Source organism: Rhinolophus sinicus, chromosome 1 (assembly GCF_057876585.1).
Source record: "Rhinolophus sinicus isolate RSI-liver-muscle chromosome 1, RSI-T2T, whole genome shotgun sequence".
NCBI classification, from domain to species: domain Eukaryota; kingdom Metazoa; phylum Chordata; class Mammalia; order Chiroptera; family Rhinolophidae; genus Rhinolophus; species Rhinolophus sinicus.
This window is the reverse complement of record NC_142501.1, coordinates 101,104,315-101,117,332: the sequence shown is the minus strand read 5'-3', so window position 1 is coordinate 101,117,332 and position 13,018 is coordinate 101,104,315. Positions and strand designations below refer to the sequence as shown.

Here is a 13,018-nt window from a genome sequence, read left to right as displayed (position 1 = left end):
GATACTTCCACCTAATTTGACTAAGCTATTTCCCTGTTGTATTTCTATTTGGTGGCTTTTTGGAGCCAGAGATCCTCCAGAGCTTCAAACCTTTTACGATCCCCCTCTTGACTCCTCATAACATCCTGACTCACTATCAAACCCAAACGTTTAAGTGTCGCACAAGACTGTTGGGGTCCTTGCCTTGCTCACCCTTCTGGGCTCCTGTGCCCCCGCATCACCACCTTGGCTTTATGCTCTGCCATGCTTAAACACTGCCATCCTTTGCCCAGCACTGGCCTCTCCCTCCCCGTGGGAGGTCTGCCAGCAGCGCCTTCACTTTGCTCTCTGGCCTTGGCTTAGTCATCACTTTCTCTGATTCCTCCCCCAACCGGCTGCAGCCCCTCCCATGTGCCCTCTGTGCACACTTGCTAGTCAGCCTTGTTCCTCTTGGGCACCGCCTGTCTGCTCGCCTGCCTCTGCTGTGTGCCATCTCCCCAGCGCTCAGCACGGCCCTCGAGGCTCAGTAGGGGCTTGGTGAGTGTTCAGCTCTGGATCATTAGGAGTAAAGTTTGAATGGTGCAAATGAGTTTGCTAACATACAGGTCAGATCACTTCCAGTGACGACACACTGTGGAGAAAGTGTTTAATTTTCACAGGAAATGCTGGGAGAATGAAAGAAAAGAATGTTCTCAGATACCAGCTGAAATTTAGGCCTTTACTGAGAGACTAATGTCTTGCTTCTTTCATTGGTTAAGTCAACAGACATTTTTAAGGAGGAACTACTTACCCCCCACCCCACATACACAGACAAATATCACTTGGGTCGTCTCCGCCCTTAGGGACCTGACCGTTGGCTGGGCAGACAGTCCTGTAAGTGGAAAACTATAACAGCTTTAACAGAGTGCTAAGAGGGCCTGGAAGGGAAACTGAGTATCTAAAAGGAAAAGATTTATGGTTGACATTTGAGCAGCAACTTAAAAAATAAGCCAGACTTTAGCAGAAGTGGAAGCAGAAGAAGGACGCTTCAGGCAGAGGGAAGAGCACAGATGAAGGACAGTCAAGGACCACAGTGCTCAGGAATCAAAAGACGCCTCACACTCAACTTCACGAGCAGCAAACATCTGGGAACCCACGCTCTGGTTTTGTTCTGCTCTTTAGCAGGACTCACTACACAAGGTGCTGAGTGTCAGTTGATTTACCTTCCAGTAAATGATACATCCTAGAGTGTAAAGCCTGTGTGTTGTTCCTGTCTACACCTAGCAACTACCCCAGTGACTTCAAAATGCTTGCTAAGTCAGTGTGATTGGAAGGTTAGGATGTCTGACCCCAGGGCTGGAAAGCAGATGGAAGGGAAGGGCTGGGGCGGGCCTTCTAGTCCACGGAACACAACATGGACGTCACTCTGGAGCAGACAACAGGTCTTGACTCACAGGGGATGGCGAGGAGGCTTCTTAAGGAAATGTCATTGGCACAATGAGTGACGGGGTAAGAAGACCTGAAAGCAGAGGTCGGCCACCATGCTATTAAAACTGTTGGGAAAGGAGCAAAACCATCCATAGAGGGAGAAGGAAAGAGTTTTTAGGGAGGGTAGGTAGAACTTGTAACTGCTTGACATGGTAAGTGTGGGTGACTGTGGTTTGAGACATTTATACCAAAGTCGTTTTTTAAAATTGATCTTATTTAAGTAGAAATGACATAGAAATGTGTTTTATGTTATAACCTCACATCCCAAGGTGAAAATGGATGTTACGTTTGAAACATACACACACACACACACACACACACACACACACACACACACAGAATCACAGGGGTACAAAAAGCCCAGTATTGTTCATGAAGGATCATTATAACATGAACAGAAAGTGAGACATGCCATTTCAACATAAGTATTCTCCTATCATTTAATTTATGAGTCTGTTTCATAATTTAGGAACTTGTTTGTGTATCAAAATGTCTGCCATAATGTAGACACAAACAATGAAGATACAAGTCTAACTTACTAACTTTTGAGAGTTCCTGATCATTCAAAGGTAGACCACGTCACTGGGCCCAGGGATGATGTCACTGGCTAACAGTAGGGTCCTTGGTCTGAAAAGTTACAAATGGACATAAGCATAAATGAGACACCTGAGAAGGGCTCTGCAGCATATCCAACAAGTAGGTTCTCTTGGAAAGTGAGCTTTCAACGCTAATTTTTTTCGGAAATGTATACATGTTTTCACTGCTAGAGGAAATCTCAGTCTTACATGATTATTATCCTTAAAGACGGTGTTATGAATATCTTTTAACGTACAAGTGTCTTAGAGCTAGGATAGGACAACACATCACAAAGCAGGAGGCATCCACGCTGATGGCGACAGGTGATCCTCCCAGTCATTACACGAAGTCCACAACGCGTACTCGGCATTTGAATACCCTCAGGAAGAACTAATAATAAGCACCGGTGCACCATGAGCCAGGACAGAGTGACCCAGAAAAACCTTTATAACAAGGGTTAAGTCCTACGGTTTGGACTAATTCATACACATGTCTATACCTTCGATAATCAATCGGAGCGGGTATGCAAAAAAAATCAGGCAGCAAGCTGAAAGGTGCACATACGTTTGATTTTTCCCCCCCATAATTTGGGTCAGGGGCGGGTGACATATTCTGTATCTGGGAAGATACCCAGGTCTTAAGCACTCCCCTTGGAATCTCTGAGAAAGCAGGTGACAGAGGAGCGACGCGCGACTGAAGGCACCCGCGACCCGACCGCCTTCTCCGCAGCGAGCACACTCGGGGGGGCTCTCCCACCCCGACCTCCACCAGGACGGCCGACCGCCGGGGCGGGGGACAGCGGGCGCCGTCCAGGGGCGAGGGGTTGAGTGATCCCGGCTTGAGGGGGACGTGGGTCGCCGTCCTGGGGGGCGGTGGTTACGGTCACGGGGTGTTGTCACTGTCTCGGGATGAGGGAGGCGGACGTGGGTCGCTGTCCTGGGGGGCGAAGGTCACGGTTCGGAGGGTGTTGCGGCCCTGGGTGAGGGGGTCGGGGGTCGCTTTCCAGGGACAGGGGTGGCGCGGTCCCGAGGGGGGCAGGGTCAGTGTCCCGTGGTGAGGGGGCCGGGCGTCGCGGTCCAGGGGACCGCCTGCCGCCTCGGGTCTCGGTGGGGCGGTGGGGCTGGTAGGTGCCGGGCGGCGTGAGCGGGGTGGGCGGGGCCTGGCTGCGTGCGCGCCCGCGCCAATCACAGGCGCCGCTGGGAGGGGCGCGCGCGCGCAGAGCCCGTGAGGAGGGGCGGGCCGGACGCCACTCACGGCCAATCTGGGCGCCGCGCCTCCATGACGTCAGGCTCTCCCGGGCCCCGAGCGCCAGTCGGCGGGCCTGGCCGGTGAGTGCGCGGGCGCGCGGGCGCGCGGGCGCGCGGGGCGGGACTTCCGTCGAGTCCCGGAAGCGGGAGCTGTGTGTTCTCATGCGAACGGGAAGGAGCGTTGGGGCGCCGGAGTCGCGAGGTTGAGACATTTTCGGGCCCGAAACGGGAAGGAGCTGCTGCCGTCCGCCGCCAGCCCGCGCCGTGCCGCCCCCCGCCGCTCGTCCGGGCCGGCCGCGCCCCTGCTCCCGCCCCTCCCTCACGGCCCGTCCGCGTGTGGCGCGGTCGCCGGGCACCGGGGCTGCGGCGGTCGGCGGCCGGGCGGCGGCGGCGCTGACAGGTGAGCGCGGCGGCTGGGCTGCTCCCGGGCCCTGTCCCTGCCCCCGTTCCCCCACCTACTTGGCCTCCGCCTCGGACCCACGCCGCGCCCGCCTGTCACGGGCCGCCATCTTCCCGGAGGACGCGGCCGGCAGGACCGGGCCGGACAGAGCCGGGCGGCGGCGAGGTGCAGTGCCAGAGTGCAGAACGGGGCCAGGATCTGGCAGGACTGGAGCCCGAGCAGGGGCAGGTCGGGGGTCTCAGCCTAGGGTCCGGGCAGAACAGGGCCGGGGGCCGAGCAGGGGTAGGGCCCGGGTCTTAGCTTGTGGTCTTGGCAGAACCGGGGTCGCAGTCCGGGGTCCTGGCAGGGCCGGGGTTGGGTCAGGATAGGACTGGAGTCCGGACAGGGACGGGACCCCGGCAGAACAGGGCCGGGTCCGGTCCCCGCTGCGAGTTCGGCCCGCACTGCGGCGGCCTCGCCCTGCCCTCCGCCCCGGAGTCCGGGACTGCCGGACGGGCGGGGAGGGGACGGGGTCATTCGGACCAGGAAGTGGGGATCTTGTTGCTCGGTGTGTGTTTGGGAAGCTCCCGTTTTCTTGATAGGCTTGTATAAGCAGATTCTGAAGGAATTAGAAAGAAATCAAATGTGAATATGTCCCATGTTTGAAATAGGGCCAGGTGACACAGTGGAGAAAGGGATAGGTCAGGAATCTCTTACCACCTGCTTCTTGATCGAGTCCAGTCTTAAGTGCCCTAATCTTAAGTGGAAGTTTGAAGTTTTGGATAACTGAAAGAACGAGATTTCCCTGGACTGTGTAGGGAAATTAGCTTTTAATTGTTAGAGTTTTTAAAACATGTAATGCCAACTTGAAGACGAATGTTGTTAAGTAAGCAGACAAGTTATTTTCCCTTCGAAAGTTCTTTGATATTTAGCTGGTCTTTTAAGTTGTGTTAAGTATTTAAAACGCACTTGAAATAGGTGCTAAGTTGTAGTTTGACCACGGGGAGGGTGGGAGAAAAGTGATGTTCACTTCTCTGCAGTGGTCAGATATTATGTGCAGCGTGCAATTTCCATGCTTCCCCACCTGCCTGGCTCCCTCTAATTTACAGTCCGGGTAATTGACAGAAGTTGAAATGGTTGTGGCTTTTCAACTTTTCTCTGTATTTAATATACTGAAAGGCAGTTTTTTAGGCAAACTATAAGAAATCACATGAGCAAAGTTTGCTTGAGTTGGTTTAAAGTGAAATACTTTCTGCAAGACATCAGATTAGCAAGTTTATTATTCAACCATAAATTTGATTTGTGTACTTCTCTTTGAAACTTGTGTTTGATTAGGAATAAATTTCATCCTGTATTTTGAAAAGTTAATGTGAGATGACTTGTTTACATGAAAGAATGTCATAGCTTTTTATTGATTAGGAATTACTTAGAAAGAGCTTCACTTGATATCTAAAAGGGGAATAATAACATCAGCCTCATGGCTGTTGTGACACGTTGATGTTGGCTGTTTTTACTATTTTTTTAATTTCTGAGGTTTTTATCAAGAATTTGAAAATGGTGCTTACCTTATTACTATTTTCAATATTCTTTCCGTGACTGTCAATTTTAATTTAGCAGAGAAAAAATTTTTTTTGCTTGATCACCTGAATGTAGATGTAGAGAAGGGCATTATGCTATATTTGAGTAGGAGCCAGAGCGGCAATAGATGATAATATGGATACAAAAGAGTCCTAGCACTCATTTAAACATGTTTTGTAGAAGAGTGGCTGAAATTAAATGCAGCACATTCAGGAAGAAATTCGATTTTGTTTAGTGTTCCTAGGGATTGCGTTCTTTAAAAAAGTTGAGATTTGGAGAATTTCTTGAACTTAATATGATTTCTACAAATAAGCACAAACTTTGACAAATACATATTTAAAATTTGTGGAAACATATTTTACTTAGTCATTTGTTTTTATGAAGCAGTCTTTCTATATCATAAAACAATTCTAAAATACTTAAGTGCAAGTTGGGAATCAAGTTGTTGATGATAATAACAATAAAGGGTGCCTTCAATTAGCCCACTCTGCATGGATTTGCAACAATATTCACAAGTTTTTGTAGTGCTAGGCCTGTGGTTGATGTTAGCAACCAAGAAGCGGCTGACAGACTCCTTTCATTTTTATTTCAGTGTCGTGCTGGTGTTCATACTTTTCATAGCGATAACTAGGATTATAATCTAGGTCTAATTTTAGTAACGTGTTATCTTTATAATAGTTCCTTGAGATTGCAAAAAGATGTGTAGATATGTTACTTTAAATTCATTTGTTATTGTCCTAATGTTAAAGGCACAAGTTTTAAATATGCTTTTATTAACACATGCTTGTAACCTTGCAGTTCTCATGTTTAAGGACTTTCTTTTTACATTGGTAAATGCAAGAAAATTTCAGTATATTCTTGTAATTCCTTCTATGACATCATTGACTTGACCTTTTGCTAATAGAGACAAGAAAATAAACAGATGTTGTGTTTATGGAAAATACATTGTTAAAAAGGACACTGCTGAAGGGGTTTTGTTGCTTATGCTCTTTTGCTCTTTTGTAAAACTTTATTCCTGTAAAGAGTTCTCCTTTTTCTGTAAGCTAATTTTACAGTATGCAGTAAATGAGGCACTGCCTCTGAGAGGGTTAAACTCACCAGACCTGCCTGCTGTTAGTTTAGTGTAGTTCAATTTAAACATTTTGCTCCTAATTGTTGCACTGGCTGGTGTCTTTGGAGCTCCTCTACTGGAGTTACCATGATTAGAAAATGAATTTCTTTATTGGCATATGGAATTCTAAGGTAGAAAGCCATTAGGTTCTCTTTTTAAAAGGATGATAATTCCAACACGGAAGTTTTTTTCCTAATATTCTAGCGGTTTATTTTTCCTGAGTGTAAATGTCTTACTCCGGAACAGGGAAAATTAGCTTGTTTCCTCCCCCCTCCCCCCATACCTTTATGAACTGTCTTTACCCTTTTTCTGGTGAGTCTGTGTGGCTCCTATTTAATCATGATGAGTTGCAGGTGAATGATGCCATCCCTTTCGTGCCTTCTGTCAGGGTATAGTTCCTTCTTTAGTGTCACCCCTCCTTCCCTGCTAGGGAGACCTGGGCCACAGAGTGCAATGTGTAACGCGGAGGACAATTGATATTTACTTGAATTTGAACGCATGTTACTTAATTTGTAGTGGGAGTTTGATAATCATTGAGACAAGACTTATCGTCACTGAAAATGTTCTTTATGAAATCTGATATGCAAAAGTCTTGGCTTAAACACTGATAAATTAGGATGGCATCATATTTATTTGCGTGATAAAAATAAAATGCTCTCTTTTATTTACACGACCATTTTAGTGACACTGCAGCCAGAGGTTGCTTTAAAGGTATATCCTTATCATTAGGACCTTTAAAAAACTCCTCAGTGACAGTCCCCTGCCTAAATAAGAAGCACCCAGGCCCCTGAGCACAGCAGGCCTGGCCCCATGGACCCTTGCCATCTCTGCCTCCTCCTTGCTGGCAGGGAACGCCGGCTGCTGACCCCCCTCCCTCACCCCAACCCCAAAACCATGGTGTTGCCTTTGCTCTCTATATTTTATTTGCCTGAAATTGAATAATGTCCTTTTTTTTAAAAACTTAATTCCTTAACCCATCTTTATAAATGTATTTCAGGAGTCCTCCAGAAATCTCTTCCTTCATTTCTAAGGTATTGATGGGTGCTTCCCTGTGTCCATAGCACCCTAGGCATAGCACCTAATTAATGAGGAAATTACTTGTGGGCAAGATCCTTTTATGTTGTAACCTCTTTGCCCAGCCCAGGGCCAGGTACACAATAGACGTTTAGTAAACTTTGTTCAACTGGAGAGATAAAGGCACACCTAAAGACACCTCTCACCTCAGTTTTTGAGAAATTATTTAAAGATCATACATCTGCATGCTTTCATAAGCAAACAAGATTTTCACTAGAAAAGGGTATAACAGAAAGTGCATAAAAGTTGCATTTATAAAGTGTTAACTGACTTGATAGCTGCATCTTGTGTATACAGTACTGTTTCCGGTGGAGTATAATCTACATGACCTAGATTATACTTTTGTTCGGTCTTCAAAAATGTGCCCCCTTTGATAACAATACATTTCTTACCTTCTTTATTTTGCTTTAAAATTAATGCAAATTTTATTACCCCAAAACAAAGCAATTACAATCGGGAGATGTATTTTTAAACTTAAGTGGATTCCCCCCCCCCCCCATCATTGCTCCCCCCACATTATTGCTGCAGGGCCTGGTTGGAGGTGGGCCACTGAGAGGAAAGAATGTGATTCCTTCCTTCCTTGAGCACGTGTTTTTGATCAATCAGACACCAGCAGTACAATGATGAATGGTACCAGAGCTTTTCTCTAAAGCTGTGGTCTAGAAGAAATTAGGAAAGTTGAATTGTTTTCAAGGAAAGAAGACTGGCATTTGGACTCTCCAAGCTTCCGTGCATGAAACTTCTTGATCGCTTGTCAACTCCACGCTTCCTGGAGCAGCCCTGTTATGACGATTGCATTTATTATAATATATTTTGTGGCAGGCACCCCTCATTTCCCTTCCCTGCATTATTTTTCTTTGTAGCACTTGTTGTTACATTATAACATGCCATGTAATTTGTGTATTTTATGTATTTTCTGTCTTATACTTGAATGTAAACTTGATGAGATCGAGGGTTTCCGTCTACTTTATTGATATGAACCCAGACTTTAGAATGGTACATAGTATGCACTAAATAACTTATGAATAAATCCCAGGATTATGATGGTGAACAAAAGGGATAAATTGCCCACCTTTCTGGAGCTTGCTGTCCACTGAGACAGGTAGATGGTCACATACTCAGGTGTGAGAGTATGCGGTGCTCGGAGACCACTAGGCCTAAGACATTAGGTGGTTTCCTTCCCTAAGGAAGGGTGGGTGGGGTACCGCGAGCCCTTCTAGGCCAGAAGGATAAGTATGTGTATGCGAACACGCTGAGCTGTGGAGGGGCTGAGCGCTTTGGAGGAGCTGATTTGAATGAAGCTGAGGAAGAAGGACTGGGAGAGGCGGAGCTGGGTCCTCCTGGATCTAGGAGGTCCTCGGAGATGAGTTTTGTTCTGTATCCTCAGAACAGTGTAGTGTTTTAAACAGGAGCTCTACATTGCCTTCTTTACGTGATAATTCTGTATGGAGAGCGGCGTGGAGGGGAGGAATGAGCACATAGAGACAGGTATCACGTCGCCCCAAGGTAGACAGCCCTGGTTTAATTGAGGAGTAGCTCGTTCAGAACCCTGCATTTGTATTACACATACTCATAGGTGTTTAAAAAATACTTTAAAAATGTGCCTTAAATCTGCTAGCATTTGTTGGTTGTTAAAATTGTTATTTCAGCTTTTATTAAGGCAGACTAATTAACAAGATTCCTTTTTTAGAAACCTGAAAAATGAGATCATTTTGTTTCCAGGATTCAAAAAGCTTTGTTTTATCGTTCAAGCTCAAAATACAGGAATAAAAACATAGTGACCAATTTGATAGAGCTTTACAAGTTGCCTCAATATTATCTCTCTGAACATGTTAAATGGTCCCTTTTCAAATATTTTTTTCTGAAAATATCAAGTCCTTTAAAAACCTTCTGAACATTTTTTTTCTTACTCTTTGTTGGTTACATTATAGTGTCTGTTTCATTGTGGACATTTTACCATCTGTATAATTTCTGTGTTACCACTTACACGAAATTCCATACAGACTGTGTAGTACTGTAATCCATTGCTGCCTTGCTTATTACAACTCCACATAGTCAGAGATAATACCAGGAATCTTTAAAAGCAGACTTGAAGTTCCTGTGGAAAGTTACCTATTAAAAATCTAGACATTTGAAACGCAAAAGCATTTTTTTCTTGTGTTTTTAGCAGGTAAATAAAAACATGCAAATAATTGATAGTATGCTGGTTGTCATTTAGTGTGGAAGCTTAGTTTGAATCCTTTTTTGAATGAAACTTTCGTTGGCATTATTGTAAGGTCCATGTTCCTTTTTGACTAATATCTGTATCTTCAGTGACACTTGCTATGTTTCTGGTTTCCATTCAATGGGTCACTTGGAGTACAGGCCATTGTACAAATGAGTAATGATGAATCAGCAGTATTTGCTTCTTCACACCTTACATATCTAGGGCGGGGAAGGGCAATCAGTGAAGACCAAAGGACAAATGAGTAAGGCAGTTGACAGTAGTTGCTGTCTTGCCTGCACCCTTAGGTTTTCAAGGCTCCTCCCCGTTTCTTTCATACGTTGATGAGTTTTCCTGTACTCTGCTGAAATCATGATCTTTCAGGGCTCAGTGCAGGAGAGTCAAACCTCAGTGTGAAGGCTGGAAGGAGAACAGAATCACCAAAGAGTGCTTTGAGATCCTAAGTGACCATGAGTTTGAGTACTGAAGTCAAGCCCACAACTGTGGGCTTACTGTTCCTTTCAAGTTCAGAATATTGAGAAAGCATTTGATTGTCATTGTGGAGGTTTTTAATGTGTAACTCAGTATAAGTTTTTGTAAAATCACAAGATTACAGCTCAAGATAAAAAGATCAGCTGTTTCCCTAAAGTCATCATTTTGCCACAAATTGTATTACTAGTTAATTTTATGAGCAGGTGAATAAAAGCTGGATCATTAACTTGCAGTTTACAATTTGCTCTGTGGGGGTGAGATTAGGGAATTTTGTTGGTAATTTGTAAAGAATACGTTTATCAAATGTTTGATAATAACTAGCAATACATTTAATCAGCCTTAATCCAGTTGCATGAGTATTTTGTGTTTATCAGTTTATTCCTGTTTTTGTCACCTGCCTGGAATTACAAGACCCAGAGGGAAACTTTTAATTCTTTTTGACTTTTCATGTAGTATGTGGTGTGAATGAAAAAGCACTTTGAAGTAGGACATTCTCTGAGACTGAGTTTTGGTCTATATTATTTTAACTGAGATTTGATAACAAGTTTCTGAATATAATGGTCAGAAAAATAGTGTAATATTGCAGTTGTAGTCTTAGGATTTCAGAAACTCAAGCCCACAGAGGTAAAGTTAATTAGAAATCAGTTAGCTGGTGGCAGAGTGAAGACTATAACTTTGGTGTCTTCTCCAAGTTCAGGTTTCTATTGCACTGTAATTATGGAACGCACATAAAATACTTCTTAGGGTATAGTCTTAACAATGGACTTTCAGTAGAAAAATTGAAATTGGTGAGAGTCTTATTGCTATAGACTGTAAATCGGCATTTTACTGTTTTTTTTTTGGTTTTTTTTTAAGCAGATTCTTAAAGCAGCTCTTCAACTGTGCTTTTTAAGCATTGAATTAAAGTATTTGTTCCAGGAAAATTAAAGGTTTTGTTTGCCATTTTAGGTAATTTAACCTATTAACAGTCCATTTAGGAAGGTGCTAACAGGTCTTCCAGCTTGTCTCATAGATTCAGACTGCGGTTATTACATGTTTTCTCTGAGAAATCTGCTAAGAGAAGTTCATGTCACCAGTGGCCCCTTCCTGAAACTGTCATCCGTCAACCTCACAGCCACACCGACCGAGCTCGGCACTCAGGCCTTGGCAGTCAGCACCTCCGTCCATGCTGTCATTTTTCTGTAGAGAGAGAAGTGACGCTGTGAGCATTGTGCCACCTCTCTGGGCCTTCCGTTTACCACGCTCCGCGACGACTGCTCGCGGCCGGCTGACTTTCCATGGGGCAGCCTGTATCTCTCCTACAGAAGCCAGGAGCGCTGCAGGCTGCAATAGTTCTGCCCTAATAGTGTGTTGGCTTATAATTCACAGAACCCAAAGCCCTTGCCTTTTTAAATTTAATTTAATTTTTTTGTCATTTGCTCTTCAGAACACCTGTTTTACTATTTGGGAAACTGAGGCTTAGAGATAGTTTGCTTTACATCACGAAATGAGGGAAGAGCAGAAAATGGAATCCGTCTAGCTTCTCGCTTCCAAGTCTTTTGCAGATTGCACCACTGGAAAGCATGGACGTCCTAGTCCTATGTAGCAGCTCCAGGTAACTGGAAGAGGTGAGGGCTGGCCACATAGCATAGCTAAGCGTCAGGTATGCTGGCTTTTATCGGAACGTTTTAATAGTAGTTTGTAAATTGCTGATCGTTGAGGCCCAGCGGATCTTACCTCAAGGCCAAATAGGAGCTTGGCATTTTTGGAGCTGATTCTGATAGTTTGCTTGGAACTTTCATGGAGGTGTTGTTAGGGTCACCGTTTGCTGAACTGTCATCCTAACTGGCGTAGGGTTGTGATCCAGTTACTTATGGAGTGGAGCTGTGTTATGCCTTTGGGATGTCAAACTGAGGTTATCCAAAGTCGTGTGTGGTTTTTCATTCATTACTGTAGAACTTTAATTCTCTTTGGAAGTAGTACCACTTCTGTAAGGAACACTTCATCTTAGGGGTAGTCATTGGAGTTTTAATATTAACTGATTCGCACTGTCAGCTTGGAAAAGGGAAAGTGCATTCAGTTGTCGTATCTAATTTTGAGGATTGTGGTTAGGTTCTGTGTTTGGATGCAGTGGGAGTTCATGGCTGTCCAGCTCTAGTCTGTCTCTCTCTAGTAACAGTAGAGATTACTTTTACAGTAAAGATTATGTTTTTAAAAACGTGCTCTGTGCTGTACATGCCCTAAAAATGCCCACAACAGGTAAAATAGGAGTGTCACCTGAGAGTGGGGGGTTGGGGTTAAATTCCTCTTTAGACTCCCAGCCTGTTGTTCACAGATGGACTTGAGGGGTGGGGAGCCCTTGAACTTATGAGGCAGTGTTTAACATTTTTCAGCTATGTCTGTTTTTCCAGTGAAAAGACTCCTAGCTTTCAGCAGATTTCAAAAGGATCTTTGACCTCTCCCTTCAGTACAAATAAGAGTTTTAGTGTGTGTTTGCCACTTAGGAACTTCTTCAGTGATTTATTGTTATTTTGATGATGAAATATAATTTTTTAGTGTAACCTTGACTTTGTATTTAACTGTTGTATATGTTTAGATCCCAATGCACACCTACATATATGTGTACATATACAAACATCTAGAGACTATCTAAAATAAAATGAAAATGAACTCCAAGCAGTTTTACCCTAACCTAAAAAGACTGCCTTCCCTCGGTAACACATCGTCTGCAATATGCAGAGCAGATGCTCTCACCTGGATTCATCACGCTTTCTGAGCTTCATATTTTAAAGACTAGGAATTTCTTTCCACATGCTTACTGCACAGAAGACAAAATTACTCAACGTGCATGTGCACAGTACATACTCAACATGAATGTACTGTGTGAGGATACGGTGGCTGAGAAGTAGGCAGGGTGCTGCCCTCGCAGCACC

At 44.5% G+C, this 13,018-nt stretch overlaps 1 protein-coding gene across 3 annotated transcripts in view; it reads left to right on the top strand.

The window, feature by feature from the left end:
* Positions 1 to 3,414: 3,414 nt before the first annotated feature.
* Positions 3,415 to 13,018, top strand: part of LARP4B (La ribonucleoprotein 4B) — a 74,505-nt gene continuing 64,901 nt past the window's right edge. For all 3 annotated transcript variants that reach the window (XM_074325063.2, XM_019718064.3, XM_074325062.2), the window contains exon 1: positions 3,415 to 3,669. The gene's annotated coding sequence lies outside the window, so the exon portion shown is untranslated. The remainder of the gene's footprint in view (positions 3,670 to 13,018) is intronic.